Source organism: Aedes aegypti, chromosome 2 (genome assembly GCF_002204515.2).
Source record: "Aedes aegypti strain LVP_AGWG chromosome 2, AaegL5.0 Primary Assembly, whole genome shotgun sequence".
In the NCBI taxonomy this organism is placed as follows: Eukaryota; Metazoa; Arthropoda; class Insecta; order Diptera; family Culicidae; genus Aedes; species Aedes aegypti.
The window spans coordinates 90,005,443-90,015,543 of NC_035108.1; positions in this window are offsets into that span (position 1 = coordinate 90,005,443).

Below are 10,101 nucleotides of genomic sequence, written 5' to 3' on the forward strand. Positions count from 1 at the left end.
GCCCATCAACCGATCCAGCGCCGATAATGGTGGACTTTGAAGTGGTAATGACTAATCTGCACTTCATCACAAGAGGAGTACTTAACGTAATGTATATACACATTTTTTTGTTGCAACTGTCTGGATGTTTGGTTTTGTTGTTCAATTATACGAAAATCGCTCTCCTCGGCCGATGCCGGTGCAAGAACAGACCATAACGCCAGAACGAAAACCTATTTTATTCAATTGACGGAATGTCACCGGAGTTCAATTTAATTTGTGCCCCGTATGACTTGTTGGTCGATTGCAAATACTGTAGTACGAGGTGTGATCGGAGGAGGGAGTTGACGAGATAAATAAAATCATTTAGGCTCTAATTGAATATTCAGTGCCATGTGGTAGGCAGTTTCTAGTGCGATAGACTGAAAAAAATTCTACATGCATCCCAATCAATGTGCCTATGTTATTGTTTTATTTGAAACAAGAGTTAAAAAACTAAAAATAATAACTAATATTTGATGACAATAAATCTTTGAGCTGTCTAGTGAAATGTCTACAAGGGGCTGTCCATTAATTATGTAAGACAATTTTGGTGGTTTTGAAACCCCCTGCCTCCAAAGTAAGATTCATTGTATGAAAATTAGGTTTTCAGATCAACATGTTTTCTTGATGATAATACATTTATTTAGTTAACATCTAAACAGATAACATTGAATCAACAATTTCACGCCACAATACTCGGTTCGTGGTCGCATCTCTCCATCCTCAGCTCTGCCCCACGCTCGCAAAATCGATACGCCTTCTTGTACCAACCGGATCCGAAGCGAACACCATCTTTGGAGGGTTGCTGTCTGGCATTCTTGCAACATGCCCTGCCCAACGTATCCTTCCAGCTTTGGCCACCTTTTGGATACTAGGTTCGCCGTAGAGTTGGGCGAGCTCGTGGTTCATCCTTCGCCAACACACACCGTTTTCCTGCACACCGCCAAAGATCGTTCTAAGCACCCGACGTTCGAAGACTCCAAGTGCTTGCATGTTCTCCTCGACATCGTCCACGTTTCATGCCCGTAGAGGACTACCGGCCTTATGAGCGTTTTGTACATGATACATTTGATGCGGGTGTGAATATTTTTTTACCGCAGCTTCTTGTGGAGGCCATAATAGGCTCGATTTCCACTGATGATGTGCCTCCGTATTTCACGGCTAACGTTATTGTCAGTCGTCAGCAAGATTCCAAGGTAGACGAACTCGTCGACCACCTCGAACGTATCCCCGTCTATCGTAACACTGCTACCTAGGCGAGCCCTGTCACACTCGGCCCTACCAGCTAGCATGTACTTTATGTATAAACAAATTGACTGGATCTCGTAAAAACCGTACCCCGGCTGTTGAGCCCGGCTCTCCGCATAACTGCTTCTAGCGCAATATTGAACAACACGCACGGAAGTCCATCACCTTGTCGTAGTCCCCGGTGGGATCCAAACGAACTGGAGTGTTCGCCTGAAACCTTCACACAATTTTGCACACCTTCCATCGTCGCTCTTATCAGTCTCGTAAGCTTCCCGGGAAAGCTGTTCTCGTCCATGATTTTCCATAGCTCTACGTGGTCGATACTATCGTATGCCGCCTTGAAATCGATGAAAAGGTGATGCGTTGGGACCTGGTATTCACGACATTTTTGGAGGATTTGCCGTACAGTAAAGATCTGGTCCGTTGTTGATCGGTAGTCAACGAAGCCGGCTCGATAACTTCCCACGAACTGGCTTACTACAGGTGACAGACGACGGAAGATGATCTGGGATAATACTTTGTAGGTCGCATTTAGAATGGTGATCGCTCGAAAGTTCTCACAATCTAACTTGTCGCCTTTCTTGTAGATGAGACATATTACCCCTTTCTTCCACTCCTCCGGTAACTGTTCAGTATCCAAGATTGTGCCTATCAGCCGGTGCAGACAGATGGCCAGCTTCTCCGGGCCCATCTTTATGAGTTCAGCTCCGATACCATCCTTATAAGCACCTTTATTGTTCTTGAGCTGGTGAATGGCATGCTTAACCTCCCTCAAAGTGAGGACTGGTTGGTATCCACCCTCCGCAGTATCGACGAAGGCATTTCCTCCGTTTTCCCGACCTTCATTGCCTGTGCTCTCAGCGCCATTCAGATGTTCATTGAAATGCTGCTTCCATCTTTTGATCAAAATGCTCCCATCCTTATCCCTGCACATCTCGACTCGCGGCACGAAGCCGTTGCGGGATGCATTGAGCTTCTGATAGAACTTGCGTGTTCCTTAAGACCGGCACAGCTGTTCCATCTCCTCACACTCCATCTCTTCCAGTCGGCGTTTTTTCTCTCGAAAGAGGCAGGTCTGCTATTGCCGTTTCCGTCTATAACGGTCCTTTGCTGCAGCATGACCGCCCACGCTGCGTTCTTCTCCTCCAGAATCTGCCTACATTCCTCGTCGAACCAATTGTTCCATCGACTCTGTCCCACGTACCCGACGTTACTCTCAGCTGCATTGTTGATGGCTGCCTTCACTGTTCTCCAGCAGTTCTCAAGAGGGGCTTCATCCAGCTTAACCTCTTCCGGTAATGCAGCCTCGAGGTGCTGCGCGTATGCCGCTGCGACATCCCGTTGCTTGAGTTGCTCTAGATCGTACCGGGGCGGCCGTCGGTACCGTACGTTGTTAACGACGGAGAGTTTTGGACGCAGTTCAACTATCACCAGATAGTGGTCAGAGTCGATGTTAGTGCCACGATAGGTCCTGACATCGATAATGTCGGAGAAGTGCCGTCCATCAATCAGAACATGGTCGATTTATGATTCTGTCTGCTGTGGTGATCTGCAAGTGTATCGGTATAGAAGGCTGTGCTGGAAGTAGTTGCTACGAATGGCCATATTCTTGGAGGCGGCTAAATCAATTGGTCGCAAGCCGTTTTAGTTCGTCGGCCGGTGGGCGCTGAACTTTCCAATCGTCGGACTGAACTCCTCCTCCTGGCCAACCTGAGCGTTTAGATCTCCTATGATGATTTTGACGTCATGGCTTGGGCAGCTGTCGTACTCGCGTTTGAGCTACGCGTAAAATGCGTCTTTATCATCATCAGTGCTTCCGGAGTGAGGGCTGCGCACGTTGATTATGCTGAATCCGATCACGCGCCTCTGCATATCACCCATCACTATGCTATGCTGTTTCCAGCTCGTGTGTGTTGCCGCAGCTCTGGTAGATGGTATGGTTACTAGTGTGGGACAAAACTTAGATTCTCGCTCCAGTCCACTTTTTGGATTTCATTTAGGTCCCATAACAACTGTGCAAAATTCCAGCTCGATCGGTGAAACTATATTTTAGCGCCAGCCGTTCAAAGTTTGTATGGGATTTACTATGGGAAAACTTACTTTTGCAAAGAAAAATCGCCAGAGGTCGCCCGTTGACCTCTATAAAAATTCTGAACACAGATCTCGATAGGTATTTTTACGATGAAGAATATTGCCGAAGACCGCGAAACAATCCGACACTTGTGAAAAAAGTTATTCAATGAAAACAAATTGGCAAGGCGACGTTGATTAACACGTAAAGGAATAACAATAATAACAAAATCGGGCAAAATTTCCAAATTATTATTATTTATTTACACCGTCTTCGATATATCGTACAGACTGAATTTAGTATATAAAAAAAAGTAAAATGAATTTCTTATTCTATTTAAAAATATGTTCTTCGTCACGTCAAAATCAAATTTGTCTCCAACATTGTTGAATGCTCGCAAGCAAGAACTCAAGGAGCTCTTATAACCATAGTTAGTGCGATGATTTGGTATATACAGAAGAACAGCGTTCCGAAATCTTCTAGAAGGAGCATTGAAACTCAGCAGCTCCAGTAGTGCAGGGCAATCTATTCCCCCTTTGATCAGGTCGAATGTGAACAAACGTTGCTGATTGGTACGTCTGGCTGACAAAGATTCCAATCTTATCAGCTGGCATCGTTCATGGTAGCTTGGCAAATTCCTTGCATCGTTCCACGGTAGCCTACTCAGCGCAAACCTCAGGAATTTTTTCTGCACTCGTTCTATTGAAAGTATCTGCGTAACCTGAGATGGACACCAGACAGGAGAGGCATATTCTAAGATGCTCCGCACCAAAGAACAGTACAGCGTTTTTAAGGCGTTAACATCTGTGAAAGAGTTGGTGTGCCTTTGAATCATTCCTAGAACGGAGAATGCTTTGGCGGCAGTCAGCCCGATGTGCTCGTTAAATCTCACCTTGAAATCTATCGTGACATCTATGCTTAATAACTTTTTTCACAAGCATCGGATTGCTTTGCTGTCTTCGGCAATGTTGTTCATCGTAGAAATACCTATCGAGATCTGTGTTCAAAATTTTTATAGACGATAATGGGCGACCTCTGGCGATTTTTCTTTGCAAAAATAAGTTTTCCCATAGTAAATCCCATACATACTTTGAACGGCTGGCGCTAAAATATAGTTTCACCGATCGAGCTGAAATTTTGCACAGTTGATATGGGACCTAAATGCTGTCCAAAAAGTGGACTGGAGCGAGTATCTAAATTTTTCATAAAATCGTGTCCCAGGCTAATGGTTACCTCTAAACGTTCGCACCATTGATCCCTTCCAACATACTTCCTGCAGCGCTACGATGCCGAATCCGCGGTCCTCCAGCTCGTCGGCGAGTATGCGTGTGCTCCCGGTGAAGTTGAGAGATATACAGTTCCACGTACCGAGCATCCAGTTGCTAGTCGCTTTACGTCGCTGTGGTCTTCGCCGATTGTTCCGGTTCGCATTCTCTCGTTGATTATTCTTTGCTTGATTTTTTACGGCTGGCTTGCAGGGCCTGACACCAACCACCTAGATTTCCGGAGGACTATTCTCCCTAAATGTTCAGAGGACCATAGAGCGCAGTTTAGCTTAGAGTTCTTCTTTGGCACTCGAACGATGATCAGCCGCCCCTGACATGGGGAACAGATGCTGTTTTGAGCCGCTCCTAACATGGAGTCGCTCCAGTTTTGCAGAAGCAAAAGCAAACCCCGTTTCTCTGTCAGCATACGACCAAAGTTCGCACCGGGATTGGTTACCGGATCTTCCCCAAGGTTACTCGTACCCCGGCCAGTACCACGAGGAGGTAGGGATAGGTATTGCTGGGCAAGAGACTAAGATCCACACAAAGGGGTCTTTTTTATTCCTGCAGATACGCGACGTACCAATGGTACGCCATGCCCAGCCATTTACCAACCTTCTTGATGATAAGTCAACAAGATTTACACGCATGTGGGCTCATACACTTATGGAAAACCAAGTTCAACGTTCTCCGGTAATCACTGGACTCCTTTAAGTAAGTTTCAGATCTACATGATCTACGTAACTTGTAATATTTCCGACATCAATGAATTAGCTTCACATCAAGACAGGCTCGATAAAATTTGCCCTATCATGTTTCGAAATCAACGGTTAACCAAATACTTCTTTGAGTGAAGGTCTTCGGAGGTATATGATTAAGGTTTATACTCAAGCAAACTCAAACAAACATGTGTTATAAACGCCTTTCTAGTACTCCGTTGAGACTACATATTTACGGACTACATATTTACAAACGTAAGCAGTAATCTCTTGACGATATATCAACAAGGTTTACACTCGTGTGGGCTCATACAATTTCGGTAAACCAAGTTTACCGTTTTCTAGCAATTATTTAAGTCCTTTGAATAAAGGCCTTTAGATGTACAAGCGTAACGTAACGTTTCTGACATAAATGAATAAGGTTCACAGACAAACAGGCTGAATGAAATATGTCCTATCAAGTTTCGAAACCGACGATTGCTTACGGTTATCCAGAAACTTCTTAGAGTGAATGCTTTTTTGTACCCACAGATGTAACCAGAGGTTATTCGAACATGTTTCAATGCGCCTATATGGGTATAAATGCTATTTATAAATTAATGAAAAGTCGTTGTATCATGTTGTACATAAACCTTGTATCAATGTTGTACATAAACCTTGGAGAAATCACTAGTTACGCTTGTAAATATGAAGCCTTGAACTCAAAGGAAATTTCACTTACGATGCTGCCTAAAATCGTAAACAAAACAGATCAATCTTAAATTTTGAGAACTCGTCACTCAATGGTAAAAAAGTCTATTAAAATATTAATAAGTAGTTTTGAGATCATGAATGAATCATGAGATCATGAATGTGGTGGTGAAACTCAAAACATGGGGATTATTTTTCATGAACATATATGAGTATCAATCACTGTGCTTACCAAAATCGGGCATTTCTTTCTCAATGTCTTTCTATTCACAGATATTTCTTTGCATGTGAGACTAGCTATCAAGACTAAGAGCACGCGTGACGTGTCAATGATCACGCATGGTTGATAAACATCCGTATGTGTAGCAAACTTTGAAGTAAAATTAGTTCACAATCACATATTTCGATCGCTAAAACTGATGTAATAAATCTAACACGTCTCCAATTACGCAATTTGTTTAACGTTCAACTCTCACGCACCTGTTCCACTGCCATTCGTTTGCGGGTTGCAAAATTCTATCACTAATTGTATTCAATTTAGAACAATAATCGCAAATTGCAGGTGTTAGGTGAGTGGGCCAGTTAATTGTTAATCGAGAATGTTTGAACAATTTGAGGTCAACCGCAACCAGCAGCGCCCTCAGGTCTTCAACACGACAGAATCGGAGCAATTATTCAAATGGATATAGGTACAAGACTGACACCGTTCACCAGCAACATTTGACGAAGCATCCCCGCCTTGATTGGGAAGCCATTCGATAATTCATTATGCAATAGTTATATTGTACATGCAATTGTGTACTAATGCCACTGATAAAAGTAGAAGCTATATGCAGTTTTCTACACAATCGAAGTACCGTAATTCGGGGTGTAGTTGATCAGTAGGGTAAAGTTTATCACTCCTGAGCTCATGTGTATCAACTGTGACAGCTACAAATTCGTTTTTGCCATTCAAAGTTCTGTAAGGTGACATTTATGTTAACGATTTTAGAATTTCGAATACATCGCTTGAGAAAAAAATTAGTTGAACCACGAAAAAAATAGGAAAATGTTTGATAAACCGTTGGAAAGTTCTTCTTCAAAAAATTGACTATTGTCAAATTTACGCAAATGCATCATTCAAATAACTAGTTTCGTTTATTCTTGAACTCAGTTCCAAATTTGCATTTTGCTTCAAAGTTTATTTCCAAAAAAAACATTTTTCTTATAAATTCAATACTAAAATTTACCGATTGAACAACAATAAGTTTTCAGTTTCAATTCAGATTCAATTGATCGTTTTCTTCCCGGAATCAATGATTTTAATTTTAATTCTTACTCAAAATTTTGTGTTAGACGTTTGATTACATATTCCGACAAACATCATATTGATACGAGTTTTTCAAATAATCGCATTATTATATATGCATTCTACAGACTTGATAGAACAGAATCGCTCAAAAGTGATCAACTTCACCCCATTTTACGGAACCTTCCTTCCAATTGGGCGTCTAGCTCCGCTAGCCGTCTGCCGCGGCAATGCTAACGTTTAATTTAGGTTAACCACCGCAAGTAATTATGGGTATCTCAGGCGGGGGCGAACAGTCTGTAAAATTACATGCGATGGAAAAACATACATGCAGCAGCTACCTATTTTACCGCTTGTAAATGAGTTGTATGACTGCAATTACTCGAATGGTTACTCATTATCAGCGGCTTACCGAGGTTTGTGACACTTGCCTCCGTGGGATTGAATTGATTCTACTAACTCCCTAGATGGGACAATAGCAGCGAAACAATACGTATATTATCTGTGTCAACGAGTAAAATATTAGAAATTACGAAGTGTTCCAAAATACGGGGAGTAGTAATTGAAGACCAAGAACTTACACTGGACAAAAATTATACGTTAACAAGGTTTTACAACCGTGTTATTGTGCATCTGAGGGATTCCACGGAGGCATGCAAGTCGATTCTGATCGACCATTTCAAAAATATCTGAAACTTTGCACAGTTTTTCAGTTCCATCTAAATCGTCATTTTCCGATATCAAATCTTCAAGTTGAGTCACGACTAACTTTTCAAAAAGGGTGTATGTGAAAATGGTTCAAAAATATTCAAAAAGCTGCACAGCAAAAACGGTTCGTTCGATTGTTAGACAACTAAAGAAACAAAGTTAGACAACTAAATAAAGATTCCAAAAAAAATACACACAGTAAAAAAAAATTTTTTTTGCATTAAAAAACATCATTTTTGTCACAAAAACTCAAATATCTCAAAACCCTATCGGAATACCAACGTAATTTTTTGAGGGAAAACGGTCCATTATATTAGCTATCTACCATAAAAATTTGGTGATGGTAAGCCAATAAACAAAAAAGTTATGACATTTCAAACAATCACAATTTTCACATTTAGCAGAAAAAAAAATTTTTTTCGGTGTAAATTATTACGGGAACCGCAGTTTGTTGCTGATTTTATTGTTAAGGGCCTTGCGTGAATTAAACAAATCGTTTTCATGTATTCATTAGTATTATGTATATTATATGTATAAATATTATGTATATGTATAAATATTATATGTATATGTATATATGTATAAATTAAAATGAATTAACAGATTACACGAAAATAATTTTTTTTTTACCAGGATATTTTTTTAGAGTATGATCGATGAGTTTCTAAATGTTATATATAAACTTTAAAAGTTTTGGATTTGGGTATGCGTTATGAGATCATGAAAACATTTTATTAATACTTATTTATTTATTTATTGTTATTCAATTTTTTTACAATATCGAACACTTTTGCATCATTATCAGTACAGTTCGAGTATAGTTTTGCTTTGATATTTGAGTTTTTGTGTCAAAAATTATGTTTTTTAATGCAAAAAAAATTGTTTTTACTGTGTGCATTTTTTTTGAAATCTTTATTTAGTTGTCTAACTTTGTTTCTTTAGTTGTCTAACAATCGAACGAACCGTTTTTGCTGCGCATTTTTTTTTTTTTTTTTTCTTTATTTGAGTGTATTTTAACGCACGAGGGCTAGTTCTACACTCTTTTTTTGCTGTGCAGCTTTTTGAATATTTTTGAACCATTTTCACATACACCCTTTTGAAAAGTTAGTCGTGACTCAACTTGAAGATTTGATATCGGAAAATGACGATTTAGATGGAACTGGAAAACTGTGCAAAGTTTCAGCTCAATAGAAAAAAATGAATTAAAAAATTTACCAAATTTTGGTGCTGTTGCTTGGAATCACTCATCTTGCCTTGAGGAAAACCTGATGCTCAATTTCCTCCAGAGATATTTCCAGAAACGCCTGCAGCGATTCCATTATGTGGTCATCCAGTGATTCAAGTAGATAGTCATCCGTTTTCTGGAACACTTCCACGATTTATGCCATATTTTTCTATGTATGAGACTTTACTGTCGAGAATGTTTTACGAATTCATAATGAGAATTTGACGGATTCCAACTGAAAGTACTATCGACGAGTTTTTGGCCGACGAAAGCCTAAATAAATTTTAATATTTTGTGATTCCGTTGAGAAATCTTTGATGAAATCTGCAAAATATCAGGCTTTGTCGAAGCAGGCTTTGTCCCACTAGAGACGTAATGCCAAGAAAGAAGAAGAAGAACTTTGATATTCTTTAAGCGTCTTTTGAGTTGAACAAGTTTTGCGAGGTGTGATGACTCTGCGATCATCTTTTCAAATTGGAAAAATTTAGTCTTTTCATCCATTTGCAAAATAACTGCTCACGTATACTTCATTACACGTAGTGAATGATACTGAAAGCACAGACAAACAGACGTAACACTAAGAACAAATTTAATTAAATTCCATCGCCCAGTTAACACCATCATCATCTGGTGAGCATGTTGCATGAATTTGAAACATAGCTAATTTGAAATGACCGTGATCGATGAAAATTTCTTCAGTATTAATTCTGTTTGTCTGTGCTGCATACATACTCATATTCACTACATACATACATTTAAGAGTATATCAAATGTCGGCCACCTCATTGTTTTAACTTTCTGTTCTACAATTGATTACAATTGTTGTAATTTGATTTATGATAATAGGCATCTCGTTCTGATAAGAA